The following is a 9,515-nucleotide window of genomic DNA, read 5'->3' as shown; positions in this document are numbered from 1 at the left end:
TCCTGAAACCAAAAAGCATATAAAATCTCACTAGATTATGTTTACATGAATTTTCCAGTCCAGTAATGCATACCTAAGTAAGCTGGATAATTCAGAACAGTCTTCACACTACAATCTAAATTAAAATAAATTTAAAAATTTTTTTGAGAGTTATCTATCATTATACAGATATGTAACTGAATGAAATAACATAGGAAGCCATAATAAATACAAATCCCCACTGTTTGTATTATATTTTTTCTCTTTTCAGCCTTAGGAAATTCTATAGTAGTGTAAAGTAGGAGGACATGACCAGATCTGTATTCCTGTCTATCTCTTTAAAGAATGTTGACAACTCAAAAAAAGGCAATCAGCTGAAACCACAGCAGATGAACCCTTTTGGGAAATGGTTTACCATTTCTTTCTTCCCCTTCAAAATGTAAATCCACCAGGCCCCCTCCTAACAATGAGGAAGGCACTTTTTATGATTGTCGGAGCAATCCCAGGCACAGCTACAGGTTGTGCAGAGAAGAGATTCAGAGCAGCCCTGCAGAGAAGGACTTGGGGGTGTTGGTTGATGAAAAAATGAACATGAGCCGGCTTCAGTGTGCGCTCGCAGCCCAGAAAGCCAACCGTATCCTGGGCTGCATCAAAAGGAGCGTGACCAGCAGGTCAAAGGAGGTGATCCTGCCCCTCTACTCTGCTCTCATGAGACCTCACTTGGAGTATTGTGTGCAGTTCTGGTGTCCTCAACATAAAAAGGACATGGAACTGTTGGAACAAGTCCAGAGGAGGGCCACGAGGATGATCAGGGGACTGGAGCACCTCCCATATGAAGATAGGCTGAGAAAGTTGGGGCTGTTCAGCCTGGAGAAGAGAAGGCTGCATGGAGACCTCATAGCAGCCTTCCAGTATCTGAAGGGGGCCTACAAGGATGCTGGGGAGGGGCTCTTCATTAGGGACTGTAGTGACAGGACAAGGGGTAACGGGTTAAAACTCAAACAGGGGAAGTTTAGATTGGATCTAAGGAAGAAATTCTTTACTGAGAGGGTGGTGAGGCACTGGAATGGGTTGCCCAGGGAGGTTGTGAATGCTCCATCTGTGGCGGTGTTCAAGGCCAGGTTGGACAGAGCCTTGGATTGTGGATGATTTTCTGGCAAAGAACTGCCATGTACCCAGATCAGCAAGTGCCTGCATGGAGCTCGACGTGGATTCAGGGTCATCCAAGAGTGAAGGAGGATGCAAATAAGGGAGTGAGAAAGCAAGATAAGAGGGAACTGGAATTTACTGAGTTATGAGTCGACATCTGGCAAGCTTGAGAGGTCAAGTTCTCATACTTGTGCTTGACCGATGACATGCCAGCTGCTGAGAGCTTCAGGGACATGAGTCCAATCAGAATGTACCACATTACTGTAAACAGGGACATGACTCCAATCACAATGTACCACATTACTGTAAACAGTTTTGAGCTACAGTATATAAGGAGCTGATACCTTGTAATAAATGGCTTTTGTCTGATTACTTTGATCTCTGACTGAGTCCATTTCGCGACACTGGATGACATGATTTAGTGTGAGGTGTCCCTGCCCATGGCAGGGGGATTTGAACTAGGTGATCTTATGGTCCTTTCCAACCCTAACTATTCTATGATTCTATGATTTATGATTTTAAAAAACCTGTGCCTTTATAAACAAAACTATAAAATGATATGGAAGACGGGGCTCAGAAGGATCTTGTGGTGCAGTCCCAGTTATCCCTTACATTTCTCTAAATGGCCTCTCTCAAGCTAGTCAAATACTAGCTTGAAAGCAACTGTATAGGTGCACCTAGTGTTCTGCTTGAAGGCAATTCCAGAATTTCACTGCACTGCTGATTAAAAATCTCCCTCTTCTTTCCACCCTGAGCATATTTATGACCAATTAGTTTTTATGCCAGCCCTAGCATAAAAATCTTTCAGAAATTCTTCTCCTTCTTTTGTATATTACCTCCAAACATATTTAAAAACCATATTCCTTTTTGCCAAACTGCTTAATCCATGTTCACTCTTTCTCTTCACATCCTGAAGTTTTCTACTCCACCCCTTGTCACACTGTATGTTTTCTACACTTGTTCAAATGTGAGTTCAGCTTTCAGGCATGAGCTGAGAAGAATTTACCTAGTATTCCTGATATAGTCTCACCAATGACATTGAGTCTTCCCCAGATTACTTATACTTTCCAGATGTTGGTTTACAATTACCCCAGAGTCAAATAGTAGGTCTTTATCTTCTTCAGTCACTTCCAAACAATGATCTGATTGTTTTATTCTCCCATTATTGATCCTCAGATACATGTCCTGAATTTCACTTTTCTGGGATCCCCCTTCTGTCATTCCTACAATCATTTGATATCTCAATCTTCCTTTTGTGCTTACGATACTGCAAATTTCATGCATGAACTATTTGGTTTTAAGCCAAGATTACTAATGAAAATATTTTAAATATTTGTCCAAAGATTAGTCCTTGAGAAAGTCCAGTAGTGACTTCCCTTCAATCTGGAATTTCCTTTTCTGACACTATCATTTACTGTCTCCCTTCAGTCAGGTTCTTACACTTTTATATTTCTCCTATTAATTCTGTCCTTCTCCAAATTTATAATTTCCCAGGTAGCAACATGCTTGATACATTACTAGAATATAGATATTAGAATATGAAAAATATGAAATTTCCCAGTGTTTCTTCTCTAGAAAAAATATTTCTTTATCAAAGAAAATTTGTTGGTCTGCCCAGTGCTTCGTTCTAGAGAGTTCAAATCAGGGGGTGTGATCAAGCTGAGAAAACTGTCTCCAAGGGTTTTTGGAAAGTCCTGTGCATGTGTATGGATGTGTACATACCATAATAACGAAGGGAATGGTAGTTCTGTAGGTGTTTGTCTAGCTGAATTCCAGTTGAATACATTCAGTGTTGGCTCTATTTAGCTGTACTGTCAACCGAGTAGTATGTGTCTGAGGATTTTAAAGGATATTCTCTTCCTTGCTTGAATTGACACAAGAGAATGAAGATAAATGATGGAAAATGAAAATTTTAGTGATACGTATGAATCATGGAATCATAGACTGGTTTGGGTTGGAAAGCACCTTATGATCACTCAGTCCATTCCCCCCACCCAGGCAGGTACACCTACCACTAGACCAGGTTGCTCTAAACTCAACCTGACCTTGAACACTTCTAGGGATGGTGCATCTTCGATCAACCTGTTTCAATGTCTCACCACCCTCACAGTGCAGAATTTCTTCCTTATATCCCACATAAATCTACCCTCTTTCAGTCTAAAGATAGTTGTCCTAACTATATGCCCTTCTAAAATGTACCTCTCCAGCTATCTTGTAGGCCCGTTTTAGGTATTGGAACCTGCTCTAAGGTCTCCCCTGAACTCTCTCTTTTCTGGGCTGAACAAGCCGGCCTTTCTCAGCCTGTCTCCATAAGAGAGGTGCTCCAACCCTCTGATCATCTTTGTGGCCTCCTCTGGACTTGCTCAATCAAGTCCATATCCCTCTTGTGCTGGGGCCCAGAGCTGAACTCACTACTGCAGGTGGGGTCTCATTAGGGCAGTGTAGAGGGGAAGGATCACCTCCCTCAACCTGGTGGACACCCTCCTTTTCATGCAGCCCAGCATACAGTTGGCTTTCTGGACTGCAAGCACACAGTGCCAGGTGATGTTGAGCTTTTTGTCAACCAAAACCCCCAAGTTCTTCTCCTCAGGCCTGCTCTCAATAAAATCTCTATGCAGCCTGTTATTGTGCTTGGAATTGCCCTGACTCACATGCAAGACCTTGCACTTGGCCTTGCTGATCTTCATGAAATTGACACAGACCCACCTCTCAAGCATGTCAAGCTCCCTCTGGATGGCATCTCTTCCCTCCAGTGTGTTGACTGCATCACACAGCTTTTGTCATCAGAAAGCTTGCTGAGGGTGCATTCAGTCCCACTGTCCATATTGCTGGCAATGGTGTTAAACAGAGCAGGTCCCAGTACTGACCCCTGAGGACTGCCACTCATCACTGGTCTCACTCGGACACTGAGCTGTTGACTGCAACTCTTTGAGCGTGACCATCCAGCCAAGATTTATCCAATGAGTGGTGGATCTGTCAAACCCATGCCCCTGCAATTTAGAGACAAAGACAATTTAAGTCCTTTTAAGTTGTGTTGTACTTAATTCTTCCTCAGACAGATCTTAGGAGACATCCTTGAGACAACAGTGCTTTCTTTTGCTGTAGACACAACATCTTCCCAGACTATTTGTTCCAAATTCAGCCTTAATTTTTCTAACTCAAGGATACAGTGTCTCCTTGAAAAATCATTATTCTTTATCCATTTATCATCATGCAAATACTTTTTAGAATAAAACAAAATGGATAATTTAAATGTAGCCTGCTAAACAGGACATTCTGTTTCTCTCCAAATGAACATTTCATTGCAGTAACATGGGCAATGAATCTATAAATTTTAACTAATTCCTAAATGTCAACTATCCTTTGGAAAACTAACGAGAAATTTAATTGTTAAAGCCCAACTTAGACTAAACTTAAGGAAAAATATCTCTATGGGCTGTAAGAACTGAATTTTATTAAAATCAATTATTTAATATATTAAAATACATAACATTTATTAGGCAGATGGCAAAATAGCTGAGTTTTACTCTGAGGTTTGAAAAAAACTATTTTACTTAGATCTGAGACTACTCAAAGAACACAAAATTCAAGAAAGGCACATAAACTTTTACAATGTTCATTTTAGATATCTTGCTCATTTACCTTTTGGCTTCCATTTCCAGATTTCTCTCCTGCACTCTAATACACAAGAAGCCTTCCTGGTTTTACAATGCCAGCATGAATAAGCTAATTCATGATATCATATGGCAAAGTATGCCTAGAGCTGGAAATAGAGTCTTAGTGGTGTCATTGAGAATTTTGTTATATAAATTTTTGTAAAGGCAAGTCTTTTAATTGTCTAAAAGTCTATCAAGTACTCTAACAATGGGATATGCAAACCTCAGCTAAAACTCAGACCTATTTGGTGTGTGAGCTTTGCCCTTTATATCTGTTCAACTATAACCAATTCTTATTGTAATCAAAGTGTGCAAGTTTTGGTCTAATATCTCATACCTGTGCTAAAGTCCTCCAGCTTCTAATGAATATGTTCAGCTACTTGAAGTTCTGTGGTGATAAAAGAGAGTGCACCTTTTCCACTCAAGTACCCTTTCCGTTGTAACAAGATGTGAACAAATCCTCTTGACCTATACAAAGAAAATTGGGCCACTAAATGTTAAATAGAAGCATACTGAAAGTTCATGAGGAGATAGGCATCCTTCAGCTGTTAGGAATGCCTACTTTGAAACTTCAATGAAGTTTATATTGTATGCGATGCATAAAATTAAGATAAATGATTGGCATATTATTCCTTTTTTTTCCCTATTTCATCCTTCTCCCTAAGTCCATACAATTTAGGAGTACAGCACTGGTTTTTGTACAAGTCATAAAAGAACACAGACATTATGTAAATAGTTTCAGTGGAGAAATGAAGTGGAAAAACTCATTTTACAATAGAAAGAATAAGTGGCATTACTTAACCATTCAATGGGACTGATAACCGTTGAGCTGCAGAGATGTCTGATTATTTCCCTAACCTTTAAGGTACAATAAGGAGCAATGAATTCAGCCAGCCCTTTCCTGAACACAGCATCCCATCTCGAACAATGAGAAAGAAGAGGAGAAATACTGGATCGAGCACCTGATCTCTGTAACGTATGTAATGCCAAAGGAAACAATCCACTTCAGTGGAACATTTCTAGATTTAAACCAGAGTAATTAGCATAGTGTAGCATAGCATAATACAGAACCATTTCAGTTGGAAGAGACCTACAACGACCATCCAGTCCAATCGCCTGACCACTCCAGGGCTGACCAAAAGTTAAGGGCAAGGTCTAAATGCCTCTTAAACACTGACAGGCTTAGGATATCAACCACCTCTCTAGGAAGCCTGTTCCAGTGTTTGACCACCCTCTCGGCAAAGAAATGCTTCCTAATGTCCAGTCTGAACCTCCTCTGGTGCAGCTTTGGATCATATCCACACATCCTGTCACTGGATACTGGGAAGAAGAGATCAGCACCTCCCTCTCCAATTCGTCTCCTCAGGAAACTATAAGTGGGAACAGAGCCCTGATTCCATTATTATTTTAACTGACAGTAATGGATTTTGGACTGGGTCTAAGTGGAAATATCAGTGGAATTTATTACTAACTGCAATTGTTGAAAAACATAGGTGTGAATAAGCACAGTACTACATGATAGACTTCCTCTTCTCCCACGATACTACAGGCAAGGTTAGGAGTCAAGCTAGGGGGCTTGAGGTGCTGTCAGAGGCACCAGCACCAGCTATAATGTCAGTGCCTGATTGCCACTTCTGACTTCAGTTCAAAAAGCTTTCAGTCTGCCTCAGATGGGTATTTCTATTCTGTGATTCTGCAACCTTGAAATTTGCCACCCACTTCAATGAAAATGTAAGTGAGATGAAAGGAAACTTTCACTTATTTTCCTTTTTTTAAAGGAGTTTAATAAACTGGCCTTGAGCCAATTATGTCTGAGTCAAAGCTCATCAGCTTAACCACAGTGAAAATAATATCAACCCATCGCAGTCGACAGAGAGTTTGTGGGTCAAGGTTAAAGGGAGAGCAGTGATGGGGGACATTATTGTGGGGATCTGTTACAGACTGCCTGATCAAGAGGAATCTGTGGATGAAGTGCTCTATAGGCAGATAGGAACAGCCTGACACTCACAGGCTCTTGTTCTCATGGGAGACTTCAACCACCTTGACATCTGTTGGAGTGATGGTACGGCCCAGCACAAGCAATCTAGGAGGGTCCTCAATTGTGTGGAAGACAACTTCCTTCTGCAAGTAATAGAGGAGCTGACAAGGAGAGGTACCATGCTTGACCTGGTGCTCACCAACAGGGAAGGGCTGGTTGGAAATGTGACGCTCCAGGGCAGCCTTGGTTGCAGTGACCACGAGATGGTGGAATTCGAGATCCTCGGGACAGTGAGAAGAGCGGGCAGCAAGCTCACTGCTCTGGACTTCAAGAGAGCACACTTTGGCCTCTTCAGGAACCTGCTTAGTGAGGTTCCATGGGACACAGCCCGAGAGGGCAGGGGGGCCCAAGGCTCTTGGTTGTTATTCAAGGATCACCTGCTCCAAGCTCAGCAGTGTTGCATCCCAACTAGAAGGAAGTGCAGCAAGAGGGCCAGGAGACCTCCTTGGATGGATAAGGAGCTGCTCAGGAAAATTCAAAGGAAAAAAGAGGCTTATAGAAGGTGGAAGCAGGGACAGGCGGCCTGGGAAGAATACAGGGATGCTGTCCGGGAAGCTAGGGATCAGGTGAGGAAGGCTAAGGCCCAGTTAGAATTGAACATGGCTAGGGATGTTAAGGATAATAGGAAGGGATTCTATAGGTATGTAGCGAATAAAAGACAGACTAGGGACAACGTAGGCCCCCTTTGGAAGATATTGGGAGAACTGGCTACCCTGGATTTGGAGAAGGCTGAGGTTCTTAATGACTTCTTTGCCTCGGTCTTCACTGGCAAAGTCTCTGACCGCACCACCCAAGTCTTGGAAGGCGAATGCAGGGATTGTGAGAATGAAGACCCTAGGCCCACTGTAGGAGAGGATCTGGATCGAGACCATCTTAAAAACCTACACGTACACAAGTCCATGGAACCTGACAACATCCATCCATGGGTCCTGAAGGAGCTGGCGAATTAAGTTGCTAAGCCACTGGCCATCATATTTCAAAAATCATGGCAGTCAGATGAAGTTCCCGATGACTGGAAAAAGGGAAATATAACCCCCATTTGCAAGAAGGGGAAAATGGATGACCCGGGGAATTACAGACCAGTCAGTCTCACCTCTGTGCCTGGCAAACTCTTGGAGCAGATTCTCCTGGAAGGCATGCTAAGGCACATGCAAAACAACAAGGTGGTTGGTGACAGCCAGCATGGCTTCACTAAGGGGAAATCCTGCCTGACCAATTTGGTGGCCTTCTATGATAGGGCTATGAAACTGATGGACAGGGGCAAAGCAGTTGATGTCATCTACCTGGACTTGTGCAAAGCATTCGACACTGTCCCACACAACATCCTTATCTCTAAATTGGAGAGACATCAATTTGATGGATGGACCACTCGGTGGATAAAGAACTGGCTGGCTGGCCGCACACAAAGAGTTGTGGTCAATGGCTCAGTGTCTGGTTGGAGACCAGTAACGAGTGGCGTCCCTCAGGGATCGGTGTTGGGACCGGTCTTGTTCAACATCTTTGTCAGTGACATGGACAGTGGGATTGAGTGCGCCCTCAGCATGTTTGCTGATGACACCAAGCTGTGTGGTTCGGTTGATACGCCAGAGGGAAGGGATGCCATCCAGAGGGACCTTGACACGCTTGTGAGGTGGGCTGATGCCAACCTGATGAAGTTTAACCATGCCAAGTGCAAGGTCCTACACCTTGGTCAGGGCAATCCCAGGCACAGCTACAGGTTGGGCAGAGAAGAGATTCAGAGCAGCCCTGTAGAGAAGGACTTGGGGGTGTTGGTTGATGAAAAAATGAACATGAGCCGGCTTCAGTGTGCGCTCGCAGCCCAGAAAGCCAACCGTATCCTGGGCTGCATCAAAAGGAGCGTGACCATCAGGTTGAAGGAGGTGATCCTGCCCCTCTACTCTGCTCTCGTGAGACCTCACTTGGAGTATTGTGTGCAGTTCTGGTGTCCTCAACATAAAAAGGACATGGAACTGTTGGAACAAGTCCAGAGGAGGGCCACGAGGATGATCAGGGGACTGGAGCACCTCCCGTATGGAGACAGGCTGAGAAAGTTGGGGCTGTTCAGCCTGGAGAAGAGAAGGCTGCATGGAGACCTCAGAGCAGCCTTCCAGTATCTGAAGGGGGCCTACAAGGATGCTGGGCAGGGACTATTCATTAGGGACTGTAGTGACAGGACAAGGGGTAATGGGTTCAAACTTAAACAGGGGAAGTTTAGATTGGATCTAAGGAAGAAATTCTTTACTGAGAGGGTGGTGAGGCACTGGAATGGGTTGCCCAGGGAGGTTGTGAATACTTCATCCTTGGCGGTGTTCAAGGCCAGGTTGGATGAGGCCTTGGGTGGCATGGTTTAGTGTGACGTGTTCTTGCCCATGGCAGGGGGGTTAGAACTAGATGATTTCAAGGTCCTTTCCAACCCTAACTATTCTATGATTTTATGATTCTATGAACTGGAACATAATGTCACAAGAAGTTATCTGAGAGCACCCAAGGTGCAATTTAATGTATTTAGGCACAGGAAAAGTTGGTAAAGTTTTTTTTTTAAAAAAAGGGAGAATGATCAAAGACAAGAGAAGATACTAACAAAAAGAACCATGATGACAGCACAACAGAGACTGCAGAATAGTTTGATCTACAGGGATTGCTTCTGTCTCAGTTTCACTACACTAGCCATTTTAATAAATATTGTGAAAAAC

Source organism: Psittacula echo, assembly GCF_963264785.1.
Source record: "Psittacula echo genome assembly, chromosome: 3".
Classification (NCBI taxonomy): Eukaryota; Metazoa; Chordata; class Aves; order Psittaciformes; family Psittacidae; genus Psittacula; species Psittacula echo.
The sequence above is the reverse complement of the archived record's forward strand: the minus strand, read 5'-3'. Positions refer to the sequence as shown.